Consider the following 25,822-nt stretch of genomic DNA (forward strand, 5'->3'; position numbering starts at 1 on the left):
AACCCATGTTCCATCCGAACTTTTATTAGAGTATCGTCAAAAAAAATCTGAAGCAAATCGGTCAAGAACGTTTCGAGATTTTTGCTAACAAAGTGTGCGTGCGTGTGTGTGTGTGTGTGTGTGTGTGTGTGTGTGTGTGTGTGTGTGTGTGTGTGTGTCGTCATTTATTGCACATAAACAGGCCATACTCAATACATCCAGTCTACGAATCAGGACTAAATAGAATCGTAAGATCACAGAAAATAATTACATGTGTTAGGTCATTTACTTCTGTCTTGGGCGTCCTCAGTGTTGGCTGTTGTATCTGTTTCTTCCAGGGTCACTAAAGTTCTGTCTTTCCACTTATTCGCGGACGACATCTTGGCCATATACCAGTTGGCTGGTGTACTAATACTTCATTATGGAGAGTGCCCTCTGTTCGGACAACATTTTCTGCCCGCTATAATTTTTTCACTCTCCCAGTATCAGCCTTTTGAAACCGCCGGTACAGATCTTCATTGTGCCTCGTTTCCCATCTGCCAGTTCCTGTATTGCGTACTGGACCGCAAATTTTCCTTAATATCTTCCTTTCAGATGCACGAATGCGCTCTTTCGTTGTAAGTGTACTCGTCCATGCCCCACAACCATTATCGCCGGTCGCTCATGTACAGCTATACCTTGCTTTCCTGGCATATAATACGTGACATTTATATGTTGTTTAGGCTGTAGTACAGCCGATTCGCATTTATTTTTCCTTCTCTGACTCACTTTTATTCATCAGTTTGACCCCAGTTGCTTGAATGTTTCGACTTTTTTCATAATTGTGACCATCTGTATCGATGGCGTTCATATCGTTTTGTCGACGAGAGACTACCATATACTTTGTTTTCCCATTGTTGACCAGTAGCCCCGGTCTGCTCGCCTGTAGCGTAAGTCGAGATGTGCGCCACCCTACTACGGCCCCAGCACCTCTCGCCTTTCTCAGCGCCATCTTCAACAGGCGCCAGAGGATCGCCCTGTCTCAACCCATTCCTAAATGTGAAGGGCGCCGACAACTGATTTTCAAAGCGTAGCTGGCAATCCGTTGTAACAATCAGCAGTCAGACTAATGTACTTCATTGGTATGTTGAACTCGTGCATTATTTTCCAGTGAGCTGGCGATAAATGCTGTCGCATGCCTGACGGACGTCAATGAATATAAGGTGTTGGTCTTTATCGAATCCATAAAACTTCTCCATCACTTGTCTCAATGTGAAGAAGTGGTCAGTGGTTGAAGGTTCCGGTGTAAATGCACACTGGTGTATGCGTACGGTGGTCTTAGTGCACTTAACATCAGAGTGGTGTAAACTTCATATCCTGTCTCCAGCAGCGAGACCCCTATAATTCCGTGGTATCGCCCTTTTTAAAAATCGGGCATACAATTGCCTTCTTCCATTCTGAGAGGACCTCGTCAGCTGCCATAAGCTATCTTATACCTTCTATCACCGTCCCCCCCCCCCCCCCCGTATCGAAACAGCTCCTCATTGATGTCACTAACGCCTGGAGCCTTATTCTTTTTAAGGGTCTCCAGGATGGTTTTTATCTCATCCGCTGTTAACTCCAGACCTTCTTCTTCCATCACCTGTAATCTCTCCGGTTTTTTGGTTTCTACCTGATCTTAATGATTTAGTACTTTGTCAAAATATTTTCCAAAGGCATCTGCCTGCTGCACTGAGGAAAGCATTCTTTCCTCATCATCTGTTATGATTACAGTTTGCGGTCTATAAATACCTCTCGCAAAACTTGTCAGCCGAAAGAAAGATCGAGATAATTTCCTTGAATTCTCAATCTCCCTCAACGTTTCTTTGCCATGTCGTCGTTTCATATGCCGTATGATAACTGCCTGATCTTTTTGAGAAAGTTAATCTGGAAGAAGGTATTAGCAAGCATAATGTCGTTGGGGCTTCTATGTCAGTGGAAGTTGCAAAAAAACCAAAGAAACAGCGTAGAGTTTTCATGTTTGGGAAAGCAAATGAAAGTGTCATTACTGAATATCTTCATTGTCAGCTCCAAGCATTCACCGCAGGACACAAAGATATTGAACTTGTTTGGTCGGAATTTAAAGATATTGTCCACCACGTGTTAGAGAAATGTGTGCTTAGCAAAAATATAGGGGAGGGAAAGGTTCCACCTTCATTCAACAAACATATTAGGATGTTGCTGAAAAAGCAGAGAATTTTGCACAGTCGTTTTAAAGGTAGTCACTTCCCCGCTGACAAACAGATATTATGCGAAATGAAAGCAGCTGTCAAAAGGTCAACGAATTTGAAAGCAATGTTTTATCTGCAGATTCTAAAAATAACCCCAAAAAATTTTGGTCGGACGTAAAATCTATGAACGCTACAAGTAATTCAATACGTTCTCTTGCTGACAGTACGGGTAATGTAACCGAAGATGATAAACAGAAGCCGAAATTCTAAACCTAGCTTTCAAAAACTCGTTTACGGTAAAGGATTACAGCACCATTCCCCCTGACAATTATAGAACAAACGCAAGGATATCTGCCATAGTGTTTAGTGTATCTGGGATTGTAAAACAGTTAAGATCCTTAGACACCAGGAAGGCATCTGGCCCAGACGGTATCCCCGTAAGATTTTGTTTTGACTTCGCTACAAATATAGCACCATTCTTATCCATCATCTATCAGAGATCATTGGAACAGCGGAAAGTTCCACGGGACTGGAAGAAGGTCCAGGTCATAGCAATCTATAAAAAGGGTAGAAAATCGGATGCACTTAGTTACCGGCCAATTTCACTGGCATCGATTTGTTGTAGAATCATGGAACATATTTTGTGTTCAGACATAATGACTTTTCTAGACTCTGAGAAGCTCATCTGCAGAAACCAGCACGGTTTTAGGGAACAGCGGTCATGCGAGACACAGCTGGCCCTCTTAGTGCATGATATACAACAGGCTGTAGCTACCGGCTCCCAGGTTGATGCCATATTTCTCGACTTTCCAAAGGCGTTCGACTCAGTTCCTCACTGTCGCTTGCTCCAGAAAGTGCGCGCTTATGGTCTATGAGATGACATGTGTTGATGGATAGAAAGTTTTCTGACAGACAGAGAGCAGTATGTCGTCCCGAATGGGGAGACTTCAACAGAAACAAGTGTAACATCAGGTGTGCCCCAGGGCAGCGTAATAGGTCCGCTGCGTTTTACGATTTACATAAACGATCTGGTTGATGGTATTGACAGCGGCATTAGACTGTTTGCCAATGATGCTGTACTCTACAGAAAAGTAGTATCACACAAAAGTTGTGAACAAATCAATGTGGATTTGCAGAAAATAAATGCGTGGTGTAATGACTGGCAGTTATCTATCAATATTAGTAAGTTTAACCTACTGCGTTTAGCGAAGCGAAAATCCCCATTAATGTACGAGTACAAAATATGAATAATGCCTTCCGCAACGCACCGCTTGGTGGCTAGCGGAGTATATATGTAGATGTAGATGCCTCTCCGTCTTTTTTCCACCGTATATGCCATATCAAAGAGGAAGCCGCCTGGTATAATTTTGCATTGAGCATTATTTGATCAGCACTAATACTTCGTTTTGTTTTTTTTTTAATAGTTGCCAATCCTAAGATTGATTTGCAGCAGCTCTCCATTCCGTGCGATTGTCGGCCAGCGTCTTCAATTCCGTGAAACTTCCGCATCCTAGGTCCTGCATTATCTGGCTTATGTACTTTCTTCTAGGTCTGCCTCTTGCCCTTTTGCCCTCCACAAGGCCTTCCGTTATAGTGTGGAGAAGACTTTCATGTCTCAGAATGTGTCCCATCCATATATCTCTCCTCTTCTTGACCGTCTTCCAAAGAACTGGAACTTCCTCCGCTCTCTGCAGGACTTCTTCATTTGTCATCCTGGCTGTCCATGGAATTTTTAACATCCTTCGCAGACACCACATTTCGAATCCTTCAATCCTTCTTCTTTCGTCCTCTCCAAGTGTCCAGGTTTCGCTGCCGTAGAGAAGCACACTCCCAACAAAAGTCTTTATTAACCGCTTCCTTAACGACAGACTTATCATATTTGATGTGAGGAGTCCTTTCCTTTTATAGAATGCAATCTTTGCCTGATTTATTCTACTTATTACATCTTTCCTACTACGACCATTCGTTTAAGAATCATAAAAGAAAATTGTATACATGGAAGAAACCTGCAGATACCAGAAGATTTCACATTGACTATATAATGGTACGACAGAGATTTCGGGAACAGATATTAAATTGTAACACATTTCCAGGGGCAGATGTGGACTCTGATCAAAATTGTTGGATTGTGAACTGTTGATTAATAAATTGCAAAAAGATGGAGATGGGACCAAAATGAGTTAAAAGAACCAGTGGTTATTGAGAGTTTCAGAGGGAATATTGCGCAACTGTTGATTAGAACTGGGGATAGGAATACAGTGGAGGACGAATGGGTAACTTAAAGAGATGAAATAGTGAAGGCAGCAGAGGTAAAAACACAAGACCTACTGGAAATCCTTGGATAATACAGGAGATACTGAATTTAAGTGATGAAGGAGAAAACAAAAATGCACCGAATGAGATTGACAGGAAATGCAAAAGGGCTAAGCAGGAATCGCTACAGGCCAACTGTGAGGATTTAGAAGAGTATTTCAGTGGGGGAAAAGTAGATACTGCCTACAGGAAAATTAAAGAAGCCTTTGACGAAAAGAGAAGCAGCTTTAAAAATATAAAGAGCTCAGAATGGGAAACCAGTACTAACAAAAGAAGGGAAAGCTAAAAGGTGGAGGGAGTATATAGAGGATCTATACAACGGATATAACAAGAAGGCAAGATTATAGAAGTGGAAATAGACGTAGATGAAGATGAGAAGGGAGATATGATACTGCGAGAAGAATTTGATAGAGCTCTGAAAAATCTAAATCGAAACAGGACCTCCAGCAGTAGGCGATATTCCGTCAGAACTACTGATAGCCTTGGGTGAGCCAGCCATGACAAAACTCTTCCATCTGTTGTAAAAGATGTATGAGACAAGCGAAATATCCTCAGACTTTAAAAAGAATGTAATAATTAAAATTCCAAAGAAAACAGTTGCTGATATATGTGAATATTACCGAACTATCAGTTTGATAAGCCATCGTTGCAAATTAGTAAGACGAATTGTTTACAGAAGAATGTGAAAACTGGTAGAAGCCGACTTCACGGAAGATCAGTTTGGATTCCGGAGAAATGTAGGAACATATGAGGCAATACTGACCGTACGACTTATCTTAGAAGATAGGTTAAGGAAAGGCAAACCTACGTTGGTAGCATTTGTAGATTTAGAGAAAGTTTTTGACAATGCTGACTGTAATACTGTCTTTCAAATTCAGAAGATGGCAGGAATGAAATGCAGGGAGCGAAAGGCTATTTACGCCTCGTACAGAAACCAAATGGCAGTTACAAGAGTCGAAGCAGTGGTTGAGAAAGAGTGAAACTGGTTTTGTAGCCTTCAATCTGTATGTTGATCAAACTGTAAAGAAAACAAAAGAAAAATTTGGAGCAGGAATTAAAGTTCAGGGAGAAGAAATAAAAACTCTGAGGAACAAAAGGAAAACAAGGATAATGGAAACGAGACACTTAAAGTAGTACACGAGTTTTGCTATTTGAGCAGCAAAAAACTGATGATGGCAGAAGTTGAGAGGATATAAAATGTAGACACGTAATAGCAAGAAAATCATTTCTGAAGAAGAGAAATTTGTTAATGTCGAATATAGATTTAAGTGTCAGAAAGTCTTTCCTGAAAGTATTCGTATTGTAGTCATGTATGGAAGTGAAACATGGACAGTAAACAGTTTAGACAAGAAGGGAATAGAAGCTTTCGAAATGCGATGCTACAGAAAAATGTTGAGGATTAGATGGGTAGATCATGTAACAAATGAGAAGGGCCTGAATAAAATTGAGGAGACAAGAAATTAGAGGCACATCTAGACCAAAAGAAGGGATCGGTTGATACGACACATTCTGAGACATCAAGGAATCACCGCTGTAGTATTAGAGGGAAGTGTGACGTGTAAAAATCGTAGAGAGAGACCAACATATGAATACAGTATATAGATTCAGAAGGATGTAGGTTGCAGTAGGTACTCGGAGATGAAAAGGCTTGCACAGAATACAGTAGCATGGAGTGCCGCTTGAAACCATTCTTAGGACTGAAGACAACAACGACAACAAACACAACAGCATATTCCAGCTGTGTATTTTCAGTGGAATTCCTCAGCCATCCCAATCTTCTTCCCATTCTCCTCTTCGCGTCGGACGCGGTGGCCGAGCGGTTCTGGTCGCTCAGTCTCGAACCGCGTGACTGCTACGGTCGCAGGTTCGAATCTTGTAGTTCTAAGTTCTAAGGGAGTGATAACCACAGATGTTAAGTCCCATAGTGCTCAGAGCCAATTGAACCTACTCTTCGCCGCCCCTTTACACTCAACAAACACGGGTTTTTCACTGGCCTGGGTTGTCATCACAGTTTCTCACTTGCAGTCTGCTTGATAGCCTCCCGCAGTGGCCACCATTTCTCTTCAACTCTACTATGATCCCAGTCGGTGGGAGAATCGTGACTTTTTGTTAGAAGCGCCACCCCACCTGTTGATTTGGAAGGAAGTTTTTGTTGTGACGAGCCAGCGCTTTTCTCTTTCGCCATTTGGTGAATAATTTCAGAATGCGGAATCCATATTCGCCACGCTAAAGGCCTTACTTGCTCGACACACCCACAGTGATTCCCATCTACGAAAATGTGATTAGTCTGGCCATCTGGTGACATCCAAGTGATTTTATGTACCGTCTTGCGAGGGAAATACGTGCTACCAATGGTCATTCTTCCGTCGGCAGCAAAATTCACCAGTCAGACACCATTTTCATGCTTTCCCCATGTAGACTGTCTGGGCCGATAGTCGACCGATTTTCCTCCTCCTTTCCGGTGTGTGCTTTGAAGTCGCCCAACACTAGGCGGACTGAATGTTTTGGTAATCTGTCTACGACCTCATCCAACGCTGCATCATTTGAAATAAATCTGTCAAGAACTTTTTGAGATTTTTGGAAACAACTCTTAACAAAGTTTCATCTATATATGCTGTATAATATTATAGATGACGGCTTTTTATTTTTCTTAGAAGAAAGACAGATATATCCTGGAAGAATATGCCTTTTCTTGGAAATTGTTGAATATGGTTTCTGACATGTCACTTCCCAGTGCGGATACAGGACCTGGTTGTCACAGTGTTTTCCTGGTGATACTAAAATACTAGCCGACAAACTTTGATATTGGTTTCAATAAAAACAAAACCTTTGCGACACACTTGACGGAGTGTAGGTGTTAGTCGCTGGCTCCTCACCTTGCTGGTAGTCGTGGTGTGGCCCGGGTTCGAAGCTGGGCCCGTAGCTGGGGTAGTGGGGCAGCGCGGGCACCAGCTCCTCCCTGCACTTGACGCCCCCGGGCCCGCGGCCTAGCTGCGTCCTGTCGAACTCTGCGTTGAGCAGCGAACCGGCGTTGGAGCGCACGAACTGGCTGATGGCAGAGTCCTCTGGCGGCGGCGGCGGCAGCACGGGCCCCGCGCTGCCGCTGGTGGTGGGGGGAGTGGCGGGCGCAGAGCTCGGGGAAGTCCCGCCCTGCTGCTGCTGCTGCTGCTGCCGGCCCTGTCCGCGGTACGACAGCAGGTCGTCCACGTCGTACGGCGGCCGCACCCTGCACAGAGCGTACCAGTCATCATTGTAGCAAATAAACAAACACAGTGAGGCCATCCGACTGGTACACACCTTCGATTTGACCCTACTTTAGTGGGCTGCGTTTGAGATTCATTAGTGATTGAATCGCAGAACTTCTCCTTTTGGCTCACGACGGTGACTGGATGTCGCTCCAGATGTATCTGTCGCAGAAAAATTACTGCGAATCGAACCCTTCACCTCCATGACAGTTATCAGCACCACTAACTTCTAGATTATGGAGGCTCGGTGCGCTGCTATCTCGTGCCCCTGAAATATGCAGTGCTTGAGTCTTGACAGCACCAGTCTTCTGCAGAACGCGGCTATAGTGGGGTGCACGTAAGAAGGCGACAGGCAGAAGCGATCTGCACAGACAGGGAGGAGAATTGTCAGCAGTGTCCTGTCTTTTCTGTGTTATACCTCACCCTCCCACCACTGCCTACCCTGCTAATCGGCAATGCTTAAGTGATCGCTACACTGGGCACCCATGCCTGCTTCTGATTTTCCATAGTATGTGCACAGAAAACTATGTGTGTCACTTCTCAACAAAATACTTGTCGCATAGAGGAGTCTATAGTGGCGAAGTAATCTCACCATAACTAAACGTTCATATACATCAACGCTCAATGTTCTACGCGCACATCAAAGTGCAACTACAGGCTCACACAGCAGAATGACGCTGTTGGCTGGAGCTTCATGTGCTACACTGCTGCTTGGACTAAGCATCGCACCACACCTCTCTGTCGTATGTGTGGGCCATTATAGAGTAGAATATACTGAATGGAAGTTGGAATTGCGTTGCCGAAAAGAGAAAAAAAAAGTCAAAGAAGCATATAATGAGTATGTGAGATAATGTCCCAGCACATTAGCTGATGTTAGAAGCACAAACGTTTGGGGGGAAGGGGGGGGGGGAGCTCGTTTGTGAGACAAAGAATTGTTCGCGGTCGAGAATCGGAGAGATTCGCGAATCCATCGTAAGCAGTGTGAGTACCACACGCTCTGGACAGTGTCTGTGGATTCACAGCTTTCCTAGTTCGACCACGTTGACTCCGAAGTCAGTCGAACGCTAGCACGAGCCCGCCTGTCGTTGACTCCGTCTACGTTCGCATTGAGTAAGTGTTCAATTCTTCGTGCTGTCGCACTGTTACAATTTCCACCTTTGTCCCTGGCCATGCTTTCTGACACTGCTCATTGGTAGCGAGACACTCGATGTTTGTTCGTGGGCGCCATGTGCCATTGCGCTCCACGCTCACTCTGTGCTCTTATCTCGCTAGGTACTCGATGAAAATGGCACTGAAAGCCTGAGGCTTTTTTCCCCAGAAAAAAATAAAAACATAGAAATCACTGGCCAAACTCATGTTAGTACTCTTTCGTAATTGTTTTCCTGTACTACAGACTGAATTGTCTCTGTAAGTGGTGATCAAATACGAGATAATATTACTAGGATCCACTGACGCGACTCCAAGAGGTTACCGAGGCTTCTGTGGGACATAAAATTATCTCTCATTGTCCACGTGCAGAATCCGGTCACTCTTGCGCTTCCTAATAAGCAAAGCCAAATGCACGGCAGGTATTTTTATGACGACATCGAGGTGACAGAGTTGGTGCAATACTTCAGTAGACAAAGCTCGGTATTGGAAGTTCCCGGCTGGATGTGGCTAAACCGTGTCTAAATAGTATCCTTTTTTCCAGGAATTCTAGTCTCGAAAGGCATGCAGGAGAATGTGTGTGTGAAGTCTGGAAGGGAGGACATGAGTTACAGGCGCAAGTATAGCCAAGAGGGCAGACGAGTGTCCTTTTCGGACTGCACAAGCGGCTTACCCGTGACCTGCGAAAGGCACAGCTTCCGAGTTAGAGTCCTGCTATGGCGCACATTTTTAATCTGGCAGCAATTTTCATACCAGCGGACACTCCACTGCAGCATGAAAATTCATTCTGGAAAACTAGGAGTTGTTCAGATAACACAGCTTCTCATCTACGGGTAGCAGAAATGTCTCGCAGTGCTGTGAATACATTGAGACGGACTAATTCTGGGACGGAACAGCGGTGCTCTTACACTGTATGTTCCCGTATGACTGGCTGGGCGGGTCCGTTCCGAGTTCGCAGGAAGGCACTGGCGTAACCCCTCAAACGGGACCGCGTCCAATGAAACACTATGGTATTCAAAACGGATATATGAAAGCTGCACCTAGTGAAATTTGCACCCAGTTTCCCCGCTCACTACGTCACAGCCTACCTGGACCGCTCCCTCCGCCCCTCCGACCGCCTCGCAAATGGCCGCCGCCTACAAAACATCGCGCGAGAGCGGCACCACTTGCCTACATAACGCTCTGCGACATTGTCTCGTACATACGCATATCAAACTGGTCCTACTTGTTTTAACGTTTATATCCTGCTTTTCCTTCTTTTATAATGCATATCTACATCTACAGCTAAATCAAAATTCTTATGCCTAGATCCTCAGTAGAATTCACAGCCTTTGGATTTGTTCCATTTATCGTGTAACCGAAATTTAACGGATTCCTTTTAGTACTCACGTGTAAGACTTACACGTTTTGTTATTTAGATTTAGTTGCCACTTTTCGCACCTTACTGATATTTTGTCTTCATCATTTTGCAGTTGGTTTTGATATTCTGATGATTTTACTAGACGACAGGTGACAGCTTCATCTACAAATAGTCTAAGAGGGCTGCTCGGATTGTCTCCTGAATCATTTATATATACTGAAGCGCCAAGGAAACTGGTATAGGCATGCTTATTCAGCTGCAGAGATATATAAACCGGCAGAAGACGGCGCTGCGTTCGGCAACGCCTATATAAGACAACAAGTGTCTGGCGCAGTTGTTAGATCTGTTACTGCTGCTACAATGGCAGGTAATCAGGATTTAAGTGAGTTTGAACGTGGTGTTATAGTCGACGCACGAGCGATCGGACACAGCATCTCCGAGGTAGTGATGAAGTGGCAATTTTCCCGTACGACCATTTAACGAGTGTAGCGTGAATATCAGGAATCCGGTAAAACATCAAATCTCCGACATCGCTGTGGCCGGAACCAGACCTTGCAAGAACGGAACCAACGACGACTGAAGAGAGTCGTTCAACGTGACAGAAGCGCAACCCTTCCGCAAATTGCTGCAGATTTCAACGCTGAACCATCAAGAAGAGTCAGCGTGCGAACCATGGAACGAAACGTCATCGATATGTGCTTTCGGAGCAGAAGGCCGACTCGTGTACCCGTGATGACTGCACGGCTTTACGCCTCGCCTTGGTCCCTCAACACTGACGTTGCACTGTTGTCGACTGGAAACATGTTGTCTGGTCGGACGAGCCTCGTTTCACATTGTATGGAGCGAGTGGACGTGTACGGGTGTGGAGACAACGTCATGAAACCATGGACCGTGCATGTCGGCAGCGGAGTGTTCAAGCTGCTGGAGGCTCTGGGGACTGCTCAAGCTGGCGGAATGTTAAATGTCAACGTTCACCAGCGAACAGAAGATAGAAGCGCTAGCCGTCTGTGGTGACTGTACGGTAGCAAAACGTGAATTGCAGTAATTTTTACATATAGTAAAGTATTTTAGTGATTTTAAGCATCATGTACAACTCCTACCTTTCTTCATGTGTCCAACACTGTGCTCACACAGACATTTTACCGAAAACGGTCGGCTGAATGACCGGTGTGTACTTTCCTTGTGTTTCCATTTAATTTACTGCGATTGGACGGGTTTCGCTTTTCCGGGTACCTGGGGACGGGTTTCGCTTTTCCGGGTACCTTCACTGCGTGTTACAACACGAGACTGAAAGTCAGTTTTGAGTTACGTTTTCGATAACGTTATGTGTACGTGAACGGTACACTGTGCTACGTTTCTGGACAGCTAATGAGGATGTGAATTTCATTACCAAATGAAAAATATAAAATAGCTATTTTAAAAAAATCGTTCCCGATTTCAGTTGATGGTAAGGTTCGAGCGTGGCGCAGACCCCACGAAGCCACGGACCCAAGTTGGCAACAAGGCACTGTGCAGGCTGGTGCTGGCTCCATAATGGTGTGGGCTGTGTTTACACCGAATGGACTGCGTCCTCTGGTCCAGCTAAACCCATCTTTGACTGCAAATGGTTGTGTTCGGCTACTTGGAGACCATCTGCAGCCATTCGTGGATTTCATGTTCGCAAATAATGATGTCATGTCGCCGGGCCACAATTGTTCGCGATTGGATTTCAGTACATTCTAGACAATTCTCGAGAATGGTTTGGCCACTCAGACTGCCCGATCCCGTCGAACTTGTATCGGACATAGTCGAGAGGTCAGCTCGTGCACAAAGTCCTGCACTGGCAACACTTTCGCAGTTATGGGCAGTACGGCTCAGTATTTCTGCAGGGGACTTCCAAGCACTTGTCGAGTCTATAAGACGTCGAGCTTCTGCACTATGGCGGCGAGAAGGAGGTCCGACGCGATATTAGGAGGTATCCTATGACTTTGGTCACCCCAATATGCCGTACTACACGAGAGTCAGTCATTTCTGAGTTACGTTTTGTGTAGCGTCATGTGTACGTGAATGGCGCACACCGCTACGTTTCTGGACAGCTCATGAGGAGAGGAAGTGTATTACGGAATAAAAAATGTATAGCAGCTATTTAAAATGGAGGAAACGATCGAAGTTAGGAGAAGGCCAATAGCGCTGGTTAATGTTCCCACGGTAGCTAAACAACATTCGCGTGATACCTTTTTAATTCATCTTCTGGACGACTAGCTATTTGCGATGGTGGAGATGAATGGGAACCGCTGCTACGTGGAGCGCCTGCTTACCTGGGGTCGGTGACGGGCTCCGGCAGGCTGGGCGTGGTCGACTCGCGGTCCTTCTGGGCGCCGCTAGAGGCGCCACCGGCTGCGGCGCGCGGAGGCGGGTCCGTGGCCGGGATGACGCCGCGGCCCCTGATGGGCCTCACCTCGTACCTGCGGGAGAGACAGGGATAGGCCGGCGATGTAGAGGACCACTGGAAGACCGAGCGTGTTGAGTGACGGCTGGGCGGCGCAGCGCCAAATGTCAGAATAACTCTGAGAGGCGTCGCGGCCCGCCGGACGTGTGAGGTAATTCCCGTAGGAAAAAGAACCGCTTTGGCGCTTACTGAATGAACCTCTAACGAAACGCGCGGCCCTTCTTTGGAGCTCTTTCTGTTTGACGAGCAATATTCAGGTCCCTGTCGAACGAGGGTTCTGTAAATCACCTCTTTCAGAGTGGGCTGCACTTCCTGAGAATTCTTCTAATGAATCTCTGTTTGGCATCTACTTACCTGCAAACTGCTTTACACGGTCTCTGTACTTTACTTCGTTCCGTACGCTTGTTGGCAGATACTGTATGAAAGTGGCTGCTTTTAGTGACCGTACTGCAACTGTGCAGTCGTACAATAAAGGATCTCGCTGCTCGTTTATGCTCAGTGTGTTGTAAGGACGTTGTATTTGTGTTGAGGGTCAGCTGGCAGACCGTGTACCGCACGTGGAACCTCTGCGAGTCTCCCTCTGTACGACGGCGTCACCCGCGACTACACGATAACTGAAAAGCATCGGGAGTGCAACACTCCACCTACGTCGCGTGGAATAACGCAGGCACGCGATATGAAATGTAATGCGGGCGTGACGGAAGGTCGCTGGAAGACTCAGTCTGGTTGAAAGTGTTGTGGTCTGTCTGTAGGGGAAGTAGAGCACGAGATGCTAGTGACAGAGTTGGGAGTCTGTAGCACTTACACTTCACAGCAGCCGTCGCGTTGGTAGAAGCCTAAGAGACTAGTGTAGCTCGTGCAGAAGTGTAACACAGGTGCTCTGGGAATTTTGGAAGAAAGCGGACACTTTCCTTCCCAAGCGTTATTGCGTAAATTTAGGAAACTATTGTCCGAGTAAGTCTGTGCGACAGTTTTGCTTGCATCAGAGTATATCTCGCTTACGGATCACGACACTAACTCAAAGAGATTGGTTCACGTTTATAGGCATAGAGACAGGTATTCTTCCCTCATTCGGAACGCACAACTGAATAATAAGTAGTTCTGCATTATAGCTGACTGCGTCGCTACGATAAAAATCAAACATCACGCAAGGAATGACTCGATAATTTTTGACGCATTTCAGAATTCATCTCTCTTTAGATATCCAGGAGCGATTACTGCACGTAGATCCGGCGTTTCAAGTTGTACGTCAAACATAAATTCGCGGTAGAGCCTGAGAATGTTTACCATTGCGACTCACTGAGACTGAAAGCAGACCTACCGATTGTTTTAATTTCAAGTTTGACTTGGGATAACAAATGACGCAAGATATATTGTTTTCGTATGATGCTATACAGGTACGGCGCATTAAATATCTTTTTTCGTGCGACACTGTACAGGTATTGCTAATCCAGGGCATTATTTAAAGGCATTTGGTCCCACTGGGCTCTTTGCAGAGTTCGCTTTTGACACCAAAGGCCGTCAACTCGGCAGCCGTGTTTGGTGGACATCTAAGCGAGATCTGGAGGACGTTTTGCATCCCGTGCCATCAAGGCGGAAAGAGTCCCATCGGCCGAAAAAGTTGTAAAGCCGATTACTTTGTGGTGCTAAAGGCGTCATACTGCGAAGCTTACTAGTAAAAACAGAAACCATTACTGGGCAGTGCTGCAGTGATTCAGTGGATGGTATATTGGATCGGTTCGACAAGAAACTGGAAGAAACGCGGCCCCACTGCACGAAGAAGAAACAACTGCTTCAGCACGACAACGCCCCAACAATTTCGTCCGGAACTATCGCAACAAAGCTGCACAAGTTTAGACACATATTGGTACCACTCGTCCTGTATATGTCAGACCTGTCTCCCTCCGACTTCTTCCTCTGCCAGGTAAAAAAGTAATTTTAAAAAATGCCCGATTAGAGAAGTCACCGACAAGAGAGGCGTACTTTTTTTGGAGGTTTAACAGATGCCCGGGGCTTTGGGAACAATGTGTATCCCTGGAAGGGGACTATGTTCAGGGATGAGTGATTTGTCCTCGAGAGGCGGCGGGCCGCCCCCGCTACTCACCCGAGCGCCTGCGCCAGCCCCCGCAGCAGCAGGTCCAGCGTCCGCTTGTCTCGCGGCTGCCCGCCGCCCCCGCCTGCCGCCTCCGCCCCCGCCCCCGCCACGGCCACCGCCAGCAGCCCGACCACCAGCAGCAGCACCTGCTGACGCGCCATCTTCATCTGCATCGTCGGCCGCTTACCGCGACTCCATAGCACCACACCCTTCACTGGATACGTTTTATCTGAAAAAAAAAGATAAATTTTGTTTTACAAAGTGCAGTCCTGTAAATTAGAGCTAAAATTAGTTGAAGGGGCAGTATCAAGGTGGCAGCTGTTATACACTTGAAGCAACAGGGGCGAGACCTTCTACATCTGCACGTATCCTAGCGCCGTGTAGTGCGCTACGGAGGGTACTCGTGGTGCGGCGCCACTGTCATTCTTGCACCTCCCCCCCCCCCCCCCTCCCTCCCCCGACAAGGCCCCACGATTCATTTCCGTTCCATTTGGGAGCGGTACTCGACGAGAATCAGTGGGCCTCCACTGAGCCATAATTCCTCTGATTCTTCCACCCGTCATCTTTTCACGAGACTTATGTAGGGGGAAGTCATACGCTGTGTGCAAGCTCCACAATATTTGTGACTGTTCCACATCTTCAGGCAGTGATAGTTGCGGTGGTCACGGCTGCTATCGCTGCAGCGAATACCACAGCCTGACGATGTGGAACAGTCGTATCACCGAAATACTGTGCTATTTGCACAGTATTCTCCGGCGGCAAACCCGAGACCTGTTCTTTTAAAGGTCTCTGTCGTAGTGTTTGAATTATTTCTGCGTAACGTATTATCGAACGGCACATTAAAACCGCATGCGTGTGACATGTCCGATTTCTACAGCAAACTGTCACGGGCTGATCAGCGTCGTGCTGCTGGTATGAGTCGGCGCGGCTCGTGAGAAAAACATTCGTTCTGTTTGTTATGTCAGTCAGCTTTTTCACGACGTTGCACTGAAAAAGCTTCTCGTAAGGCACGTGTGTCTTGTTGATCGAAAACAAAGTTTCCATTAGCTGCGAGTGGTTCTCATATCTGAGCACACAGTTGAAAGTCCTTCTGTCTTTCCGCCTACATACGAGGCGCATTCGGAAAGTAAGGTTCGATTTGGCGCGAAATGGAAGCCATAGTGAAAATCCGATGGAACTTTGCACAGGTGTGGTGGGCAGTGTCTTTAATGCGCCTGTCGATAGCTTCACGTCGCTCTTTTCAGTTCAGAGCGCAAAGAGATCATGTAGAAATGCCTAAGACAACAGTGTCTCCCGACAACTATGTGGATCTGGCGAAAGGTTTCGCCTGAAGCCATGCACCCACTTAACATAAATGTTAAGCTTTTCTTTCTTCGAGACAATTTTCAGCCGCATTCTGCAGGGGCAATGAAGACGCTCCTGCAGCTTTTTCGATAGGAAGTGTTTCATCACCCACAATATACAGCCCTTAATTGGCGCCATCCGTTGTTCATCTCTTCTCACATTAACCGCTAGCTACGAAGACAACATTTTGCCACAAACAACGAAATTTAGACCAGCGTAGAGAATTGGTGGAAAGCACAGTCGGCTGCTTTCTGGAAAGCTTGTACAACGCCACGACAAATGTCTGAAGTCGGAGCGATGACTACAGAGATGTAGCTGGAAGGTGTGAATAACTCTTGCAAATAAAAAAATATTTGATTTTCGATGTGGTTTCCATTTCGCGACCGATCAGACTTTATTTTCCGAACAGCCCTCGTACTATTTTCACCTTGCTTCTGTTTATTCACGTCAGTATTTTACAAGAGGTAGTGTAGGTCTGCCGTTGTCAGCCAGGGCACCTGCCACTGTCTCATACATAGGCGATTCCTTACAAATCGTTTTGATGTTCTCCTGGCAGCAGGACAAGGCTAGGTGCCCCGTGGAGTGCGAACGACGTGACCGCTGGAATGGAGTCCTGCTATTCCTACGGCGTTAGTTGACCCGCACGCGTAACGTATTCAGAACGAGATCTCCTACACTGGAGTTTGTGCAACAATGACAGCGGGCGGCGGTAGGTTCAAATGGTTCAAATGGCTCTGAGCACTATGGGACTTAACTTCTTTGGTCATCAGTCCCCTAGAACTTAGAACTACTTAAACCTAACCAACCTAACGACATCACACATATCCATGCCCGAGGCAGGATTCGAACCTGCGACCGTAGCGGTCGCGCGGTTCCAGACTGAAGAGCCTAGAACCGCTCGGCCACTCCGGCCGGCGCTGCGGTAGGCCTGGTGCAGTTGGCACGCCTGCGAGTGGAGAGGTTGGTGTGTGTGTGTGGGGGGGGGGGGGGGGGGGGGGGGAGGAACTCGCGTGTCACCATCACCGACACAAGAAAAATGGCACATCTCAACTTGCATTTGTTTGCAGACAGTTTTTTTCCCTTGTTTTTGGCCAGGACTAACGCCGGTAAGAAAGTGGGACATGTCTCTAAGCACCCTATAAAAATAAGATTTGACTTGGAACCCAAAATACAAAACGTATTGACTTATATTACGTTCTTGTCAGTCTTGCCTTCTGTTTTGTTTCCTGTACTAGTATCCTAAACGTATAAATGAGCAATCAGTACAATAGAATGAAATTTGCACTCCGCAGTGGAGTGTGCGGTGATACGAAACTTCCTTGCAGATTAAAATTGTGTGCCGGACCGAGACTCGAACCAGGGACCTTTGCCTTTCGCGGGCAAGTGCTCTACCAACTGAGCTACCCAAGCACGACTCACAACCCGTCCTCATAGCTTTAGTTCCGCCAGTATCTCGTCTTGAGTTCGAGCCTCGGTCCGGCACACACTTTTAATCTGCCAGGAAGTTTAATATCAGTGCACACTCCGCTGCAGAGTGACAGTTTCACTATGGAAACATCCCCCAGGCTGTGACTAAGCCATGTCTCCGGAATATCCTGTCGGCCGCTGTGGTCGAGCGATCCTAGGCGCTTCAGTCCGGAACCGTGCTGCTGCTACGGTCGCAGGTTCGAATCCTGCCTCGGCCATGGATGTGTGAGATGTCCTTAGGTTAGTTAGGTTTCAGTAGTTCTAAGTATAGGGGACTGATGACCTCAGAAGTTAAGTCACATAGTGCTTAGAGCCATTTGAACCATTTTCGCAATATCCTTTCTTCCAGAAATGCTAGTTCTGCAAGGCTCCCAGGAGAGCTCCTGTGAAGTTTTGAAGGTAGGTGACGAGATACTGGCGGAAGTAAAGCTGTGGGGACGGGGCGTGAGTCGTGCTTGGGTAGCTTCGTTGGTAGAGCACTTGCCCGCGAAAGGCAAAGATCCCTATTTAGATACTCGGTCTGGTACACAGTTTTAATCTGCCAGGAAGTTTCAATGAATTCAGTTATGCATAACCAGTGAGTACAGTTGTACAGGAGCAGTCAGTATATTTGTGCGTAAACAGTGAATGCAGTTATACGCCAACCTCCTGGGATTATTGAGCGAGCAATACAACCGATTGTGCGCAAGGTACTTGTCTGGTATAGTTAGGAATAACGAAAAATTGGTAAAAGCTGGACGGCTTAGCAACACAGATTTTATAACGGAGTCACACAGACTAGACTGGACCCTGGAATATCACATTAGACAGCTTGTGTGGAAAACCAGCAAAGATTAAGTCTGGCAGAGGAGACATAATTTACTCATAAAGTTGAAGGCGGCCTCGTGTGATTCCCCATTGTATTACAATGAGATATAGATTTCTAGGGAGCCGTCCATAAGATACCAGGGTGGTGTGCAAAACGCGTCGATGCGGACTGAAGCTGTCTCAGTAGTTTTGGTGTGTCGGCACAGAGCACGTTACGAGGAGAAAAACTGTTATGCCAAAGCGGATTCACCAAACACACATTCAGGCGCACACGCATAAGCGTCAATTTGTACACACGAAGAAAGAGGAAACGAGGCATCATAGTTTTTTATGTTCGGTGCGACTTTCTTCGTGTGTTATGAGGTTATCTGGTGAGCGCTAGGGTGTAATTTATGTTTGTTGGGACAGTCTGCCAGAAATAGTTCGACTAATGTGTTCTATTTCGAACTATATCCGAGTCATCTCAGTGTCATTGAACGCCGATCACTTTGGCCTGGCGTGCTGAGTTCAAATGGCGCTGAGCACTATGGGACTTAACATATATGGTCATCAGTCCCCTAGAACTTAGAACTACTTAAACCTAACTAACCTGAGGACAGCACACAACACCCAGTCATCACGAGGCAGAGAAAACCCCTGACCCCGCCGGGGCGTGCTGAGTTGTAGCTGCTTGTTGATATTCCGTGAGTCACTTTTATGGAATTACTTAGCAGCCATGGACGGAATGTATTTTGTTTTACTCATGTGACACGACATACACTTTTTTCTTTACCCATACACGAACACACACACAAACACACACACACACACACTCACACTTCGCTACACGTTTATGCTTGTAGCGTGTAGTAACAAATAGTATTGCTGTACAATGCGGCCTTATAATGTTGAAGTAACGATTTTAGTATTAGAGAGTACGCCCGAGCGACCAGCGTGGTAGGAAGAGCTACTGGAGTGTACAGTAAAAAAACAACGTTCGTTTCGGATTTGCGTGCGGCTGTAGATGGAGGGGAAGTCTGTTTCCTTTGCGAAGAAGAACAACACAGCATACGACGCAGCGTGTAGAGTTCGCATCCACGTACACAGCAACGGAAGTATCAAAACTCCGCGACTTGGCTTGAGGTGATGGCCAGGAGCACTTGTGAGAATGCTGTTGTTACGGCATATATATATATCAAATGGCTGTGAGCACTATGGGACATAACTTCTGAGATCATCAGTCCCCTAGACTCAGAACTACTTAAATCTAACTAACCTAAGTACATCACATACATCCATGCCCGAGGCAGGATTCGAACCGTAGCGGTCGCGCCGTTCCAGACTGAAGCGCCTAGAACAGCAGCGTGTTCCACCATTGCTATTACACACTGTTGGTCTGCTGATAGGAAGACAGCCGTTTACATACGTCGGAAAAAGTCCCTTATTCGTGTTAGAAAGAAAAGAATGTGGAATCACGTAGACAAAAAGCTACTGGGATGGACCTTCAACGCACTTCGTCGTCGATCTGTCTGCAGTCATCACCGATGGTAATAACCTGTCTCTGTAGACGAGGTCACGGACACACACGACTGTGCAGCGGCGCTCGTGTCCGAGGTAGGCGGTTCGAATCCCGGTGGCGGAGGAAACTTTCACCTCTGGTACTTGGCTGGCAAGTGGGGGACTGCTGGTGGGGTGTTGTGGCTCATCGTCCTGGACGGCACGCGACGCTGTCTGCTGGTGGTGAGCCGTCCGTCGGATGGGCACTGGTACCACTCGATAGGAGCACGGTGCGTCCCGGCACCACGTCTGTCTCTCTCTCTCTCTCTCTCTCTCTCTCTCTCTCTCTCTCTGTCATCACGGAAGACAGTCACGACACCGCTCTATACATACAGCCAGTACACTCAGCTACAGTCATAATCGACAGATAGAAGCAAGACACAAGTGTCACACATCGGCCACTGCGCTATGTTTCCTGCTAGGGTCTGCCTGGCAGTAATGCCGTAGGAGTCTGTAGTATTATGGGATAGCCGTTTCAGCGAGAGGATTTGCTATTTAATTTGCATTCGTTCTGACACACATTGCTAGAGGCTACAGATGGGAAGACGTACGTTGGGAAATGGTCCAGTATCGTGTTACAATAGGGGAAAAATTGGTTCCACGTTTTACCTGTCCCACTAGCGCCGTCGATTGATGATGGAGTAACGGAGATATTTGAGATGAAATGAAGTTTCATGGCATGCTAAACTTCCTGGCAGATTGAAAGAGTGTGCCGGAAAGCGAACCGAACCTGGGGCTATTGCCTTTCGCGGGGAGTTGCTCTGCCGACTGAGCTATTCGAGCACGACTCACGACCCGTCCTCACAGCTTTACTTCTACCGTTACTCGTCTTCTACCTTCCAAACTTACAGAAGCTCTCTTGCGAAACTTGCCGGACTAGCTACTCCTGGAAGAAAGCATATTGCGCAGACATTAAGTAGCAGCCGGCCGGTGTGGCCGAGCGGTTCCAGGCGCTACAGTCTGGAACCGCGCGACCGCTACGGTCGCAGGTTCGAATCCTGCGTCGGGCATGGATGTGTATGATGTCCTTAGGTTAGTTAGGTTGAAGTAGTTCTAAGTTGTAGGGGATTGATGACCTCAGATGTTAAGTCTCATAGTGCTCAGAGCCATTTGAACCATTAAGCAGCAACAGCATGGGGGACTGTTTCGGGATTGAATTTTCACTCTTCTGCGCTGATGTCAGACATCCTCCTTTCTTACAGGATTTGTATTCGCGCGAGGTTTGCAGCAGGAGAGCTCGTGTGAAGTTTGCGAGGAGGAAGGTGAGGCACTGGCGGTCGCGAGGCTGTGACGGCGGCTCTCGACTGCTGCTCGGGTACCTCAGTCGGCACAGCACTCGCCAGCGAAAGGCAATGGTCCCAGGTTCGAGTACCGGTTACGGTACACAGTTTTAATCTGAGAGGAAATTTCACACTCTGCTGCAGAGAGAAAACTCGTTCCTTCGTCCCACAAGCTCGCGTGGATTTCAGCACTTTTCCGCACTGAGTACGGGCAGGTATAACTGACGGAGATAGGCGAAACGAAACTCGCCAAAATTGCTGATTCGAATGATTATACCGGCAGATTGGTTTCCACAGGTGACACATACACACACAGTATACCGACGGACTAGTATTTCCACAGGTGACACATACACACACTACTTTAGTCACGCATTCCAGCACCGACCAGTATTACGGGTTGGTGGAGATGGCCCCGCAGTAGTGGTGGAAGGTAAGCGCGCACTCGGAGTTGGTAGCACAGACACATACGTAGGAGAAGAGCTTAGACAGTAGAGTTCTCACATGTCGTGGTCGTGCTGGCACTGTATCACAGGGCGGTCGCTCCCTCGTCACTCGCACACGGCGTTCTCACAGTCCCTGCGGCGGCGGCACCGGCTGCTCTGTCTAGGACGCGCGGCCCGGGACCGCCGGCGCTTATATCGGCCGCCGCCGCCACTTTTCCGCCTTCTTGCGGCGCAGCGGGAGACGGGGTGGGGACAGAGGCGAGAGATTGGAACTAAGGCGGCAGCCGCGTCCAGCCGGCCGTGCGAGCGGCGAGCGTTAGGAGTCAAAGACCCCGGCAGGCGGCCGGTAGCGGCAACAGGGAAAGTCACCCGCGTACACTCGGCTAGCGGGCTCTCCCACCCAAGGTCGCGGGGACCTGCGTGACCGGCGGTCCAGAACAGCAGGGATCACCTGGGACAGAGTTCGGCCTCGTCCCGGCCGTGACGGACGCCACAACCAACGGACCGAATACGTTGGTAGACGAGACGTTGTCCAGCTGGCCGCCTCCCTACTGAGGCGGCTAGCGCTCGACTCTGAGTAAAGCCGGATGCAATCCTGGTGTTTGATGAAATTTCCACCACCACTGTTTGGTAAGGGCAACGGCCTTGCCGCAGTGGATACACCGGTTCCCATGAGATCACCGAAGTTAAGCTCTGTCGGGCGTGGCCGGCACTTGGATGGATGACCATCCAGGCGGCCATGCGCTGTTGCATTTTTCGGGGTGCACTCAGCCCCGTGATGCCAATTGAGGAGCTGACCCCACGCCCCTCCTATCCGCATCCTCCACTGACGATGACACGGCGGTCGGATGGTCCCGGTCGGCCACTCGTGGCCTGAAGACGGAGTACTGTTTGGTAAGAACAGCAGAGGTGGTGGCATGAAGCTCCCGACCAGGCGCCCTCTTCACTTTGTGTCACGAGTTGAGGAGCGCATCTCACACTGACGGTGATCCGTCCGACATAAAGCGGCTTTACGCATGGGTGCCACCTCGGTGTTATTCCAGGGTACTAGCCTGTGTGCCGCTCTCTCATCATCATCATCATCATCTTCGTCCAACATAAACACATCATCGGACTGTACCCAACCACGATATTATCGCTCTTGGCCGTTACCGGAAACACGCAGACAGACAAGTATGGTGGTGAGAGAGGAAAACGCATCGCCCTCTCAGTGTTTTGAGGTCGGCTGTCCGCACGCACGTCCTCAACACCCATCACACCGAGCTGACTCTCCACAAGCCAACCGAGGAGCCCTCAACCCACGTGCAGAAATACTGTAGTCGACTATTACACTGACCAAACAGATAACACACCTCTCATATATCGACGAGGAAACCGACCATTGTGCGCGGAGGAAGAAAACTCTTTGTTTCCAACTAGGCGGCTCAGCCTAACCGTTCGGGTCTCCCAGTCAACGATACCTTGCGACTATTTTTGTCCATCTTGGAATGTAGAATAGAGTAACGGAAAAATTCTGCCAGTAGTGGACCTGAGGACATTCAGCCCCCCACGTCGGGGGTTACAGTCCTGCCTCGGGAATGGGTGTGTGTGTTGTCCATAGCGTAAGTTAGTTTAAGTAGTGTGTAGGCTTAGCGACCGATGACCTCAGCAGTTTGGTCCCCTTTTCGCGTAATCGGTCCAAAATGGAGTGTGGTATCTCACTTCGAGGGCTGAGTGAGTTCCCCACGAAGACAGGCGTTTTGCGGCATCTGCTGCAGACGTGCTGAAATTTCTGTTAGGAAGCAGCATTTTACAGATGGCGACTAGTAGCACGAGGAGGAAATGACCTGTGGGAACGTCTGAATGCTGTGCCTGAGGCAAAACAATTAACAATTATCCACGGCTGTTATAAATGTTTCATTCGTGTTCAGAGCTCTATATTTTCCAAAGTATTACCTGTAAAAATATGACTGATGCATGAATAGGACCGTAAACTCAACGAGTTTGCTTGAAATGTTGTACGAGTGGCCCTCTGGTCGTTGGACACGCGTCCGAGGCGGCAGTCAAGTTCGTTCCACGCCTCACGTCGCGTCGTGCTGTCAGCGGTCATCACAGCGGCAAGCATGCGTTGTTGCGGTGTTGTTGGGCAGCTAAACGCGGTCCTTAATGTAACCCCAAAGGAGAGAGCCGATCAGGCGACCTGGGGCGCCTAGGGAACAGATCCACGTCTTCGCCACTACGCCAGATCCAGCGATGCGAAAGTTCGTCGTTTAGGTTGCACAGAAAACGTTAACCTTCGGTGAATCTCGTTCATGTGCACAGTGCTCTTTTTATATGGCGCTTCGTCTCCATAATTCCTTCTGAATGCGCGCTGCACTGTTCAGATTAACATCTCGCGTATTCTAACACACACAAACTCTTTTCTTACTTTGTCGTCATTTTGACAAGGCACTTCACTCTTAACGCCAACTGGTGCGCACAGTGCGAAGTTGGTGAGTTTACGGCTCTATTCGCGCATTAATCGTGTTTGTACATGCAATACTGTGGAAAACATGGATGTTTCAAAACGCACGAATCATTTACAGTAGTCCTGTATAATCTATCTGGAGAAGCCTCAACACCTGTTTAGTCCCGACAGAAACAGTGTTTAATTAAATAATATTCGTGTTTTTTTATCAGGGGAAACCTAAATCTGGATGGGCGGATGGGGGTTTGAAGCGTTGCGCACCCCAAGGCAAGTCCGGTGTGCTGACCACTGCACCATCTCGCTCTGTTCATTAACAACTTTCTCATCATTTTATCCGTGTTGGCTCGGAGTGAAACGGTGACGTTTCTGTATTATTTTAGGAACGAATGTTTATGAAATAAACGTGCATAAAACCTTAGTCAGAATCAATGAGTTAATCCCATACTCAGGAAACGGATCCAGGGACATTGCATCGCCGCTGGTGGCGGGGTCGCGGTGGAGGTGGTTCGCCGCCGCCACCCTCCGACCTCTTACGCAGTGACAGTCTGCACCTGTGGCGAGAGCTCGTCTGCAGTGCAGTGTCGGGATGAGGGGCTGGGAGGGGAGAGGTTCGAATCCCGGTGCCGGCACGCTGCCTGCTGCTCTCGGAACGCCTCGAGGGGGCCGCCGAACCTCACCTCCCCGTCCGACAGACGGGTCACCATCACTCCGTGAGATACTGCGGAGAGCTTTGGAATTTAATCCAGGACATTATCGCGTAGACTGGTGGCCAGCAGCTTTACGTCACCGCACCTCTTGTCCCCTTGCCGGGGAAATACCGGCGTTGAAACATCCATCCACCACCAGACGAGCGAGCGTCAACCCACAGACATGCATTAGCGGCCTCGGCAACACATGGGAAGGTACTGTAACGGAAAAATTCCAGCTACAGTGAAACCGAGGACACTCAGCTACGGGTACCGCTATGGAGCACGTGTCTTTTCCTTGTATGTTGTATGTTAACCGGGGACCTAGAAACGACGAAGAGGCTCCGTCCCCGCCGCAGCCGCAGTGGTCCACAACCTCACGACGACTGCCGCTGTCCACTTCACCCATCCGCCGCCCCACGCCGAACCCAGGGTTATTGTGCGGTTCGGCCCCCGGTGGACACCCCCTCCCCTTCCCCCCAGGGAACGTCTCACACTAGATGAGTGTAACCCCTATGTTTGCGTGGTAGAGTAGTGGTGGTGTACGCGAACGTGGAGAACATAGTGTAGCTGCGGCGGAATAAGGGGAACCAGCCCGCATTCGCTGTGGCAGATAGAAAACCGCCTAAAAACCATCCACAAACTGGCCGGCTCACCGGACCTCGACACAAGTGCGCCAGGAGGATACGTGCCGGGGATCAGACGCTCTTTCCCGCCCGGAAAGCAGTGCGATAGACCGCACGGCTAACCGGGCGGGCTGCCTTTTCTTCAATGTGCGATTCTACTTGTGTGAAGGTTTCCACTTGTTCACTGCGCGAAAAACGGTATCTCCCATTGCGACAGAAGGGCGTCTATGAAAGTACCCCTTACCCCTGGGCATTAGGTCGAAAACGAGTTGGCACGGTAAGGGGTGTCGAAGCGGTCGCCCTCCCTGAGCCGCTAGAGCAGCACTCTGCCGGATGGTTGCGGGTCGGCCTACGTGTCTTACGTGCACGACAGAGGTGCATGGGCGGTAGCGACGGCGGTGCCGTTCCGACAGGTCTGGGAGCAAGGTG

General features: G+C 48.2%; 1 protein-coding gene and 1 pseudogene across 1 annotated transcript in view; both read left to right on the top strand.

Moving 5' to 3' along the window:
* The window catches only part of LOC124551115, a 409,786-nt gene that overhangs the window by 237,915 nt on the left and 146,049 nt on the right, over positions 1 to 25,822 (top strand). The gene's annotated exons all lie outside the window — the stretch shown is intronic.
* On the top strand, positions 22,271 to 22,388 carry LOC124551386 (annotated as a pseudogene).

Source organism: Schistocerca americana, chromosome 9 (assembly GCF_021461395.2).
Source record: "Schistocerca americana isolate TAMUIC-IGC-003095 chromosome 9, iqSchAmer2.1, whole genome shotgun sequence".
Classification (NCBI taxonomy): Eukaryota; Metazoa; Arthropoda; class Insecta; order Orthoptera; family Acrididae; genus Schistocerca; species Schistocerca americana.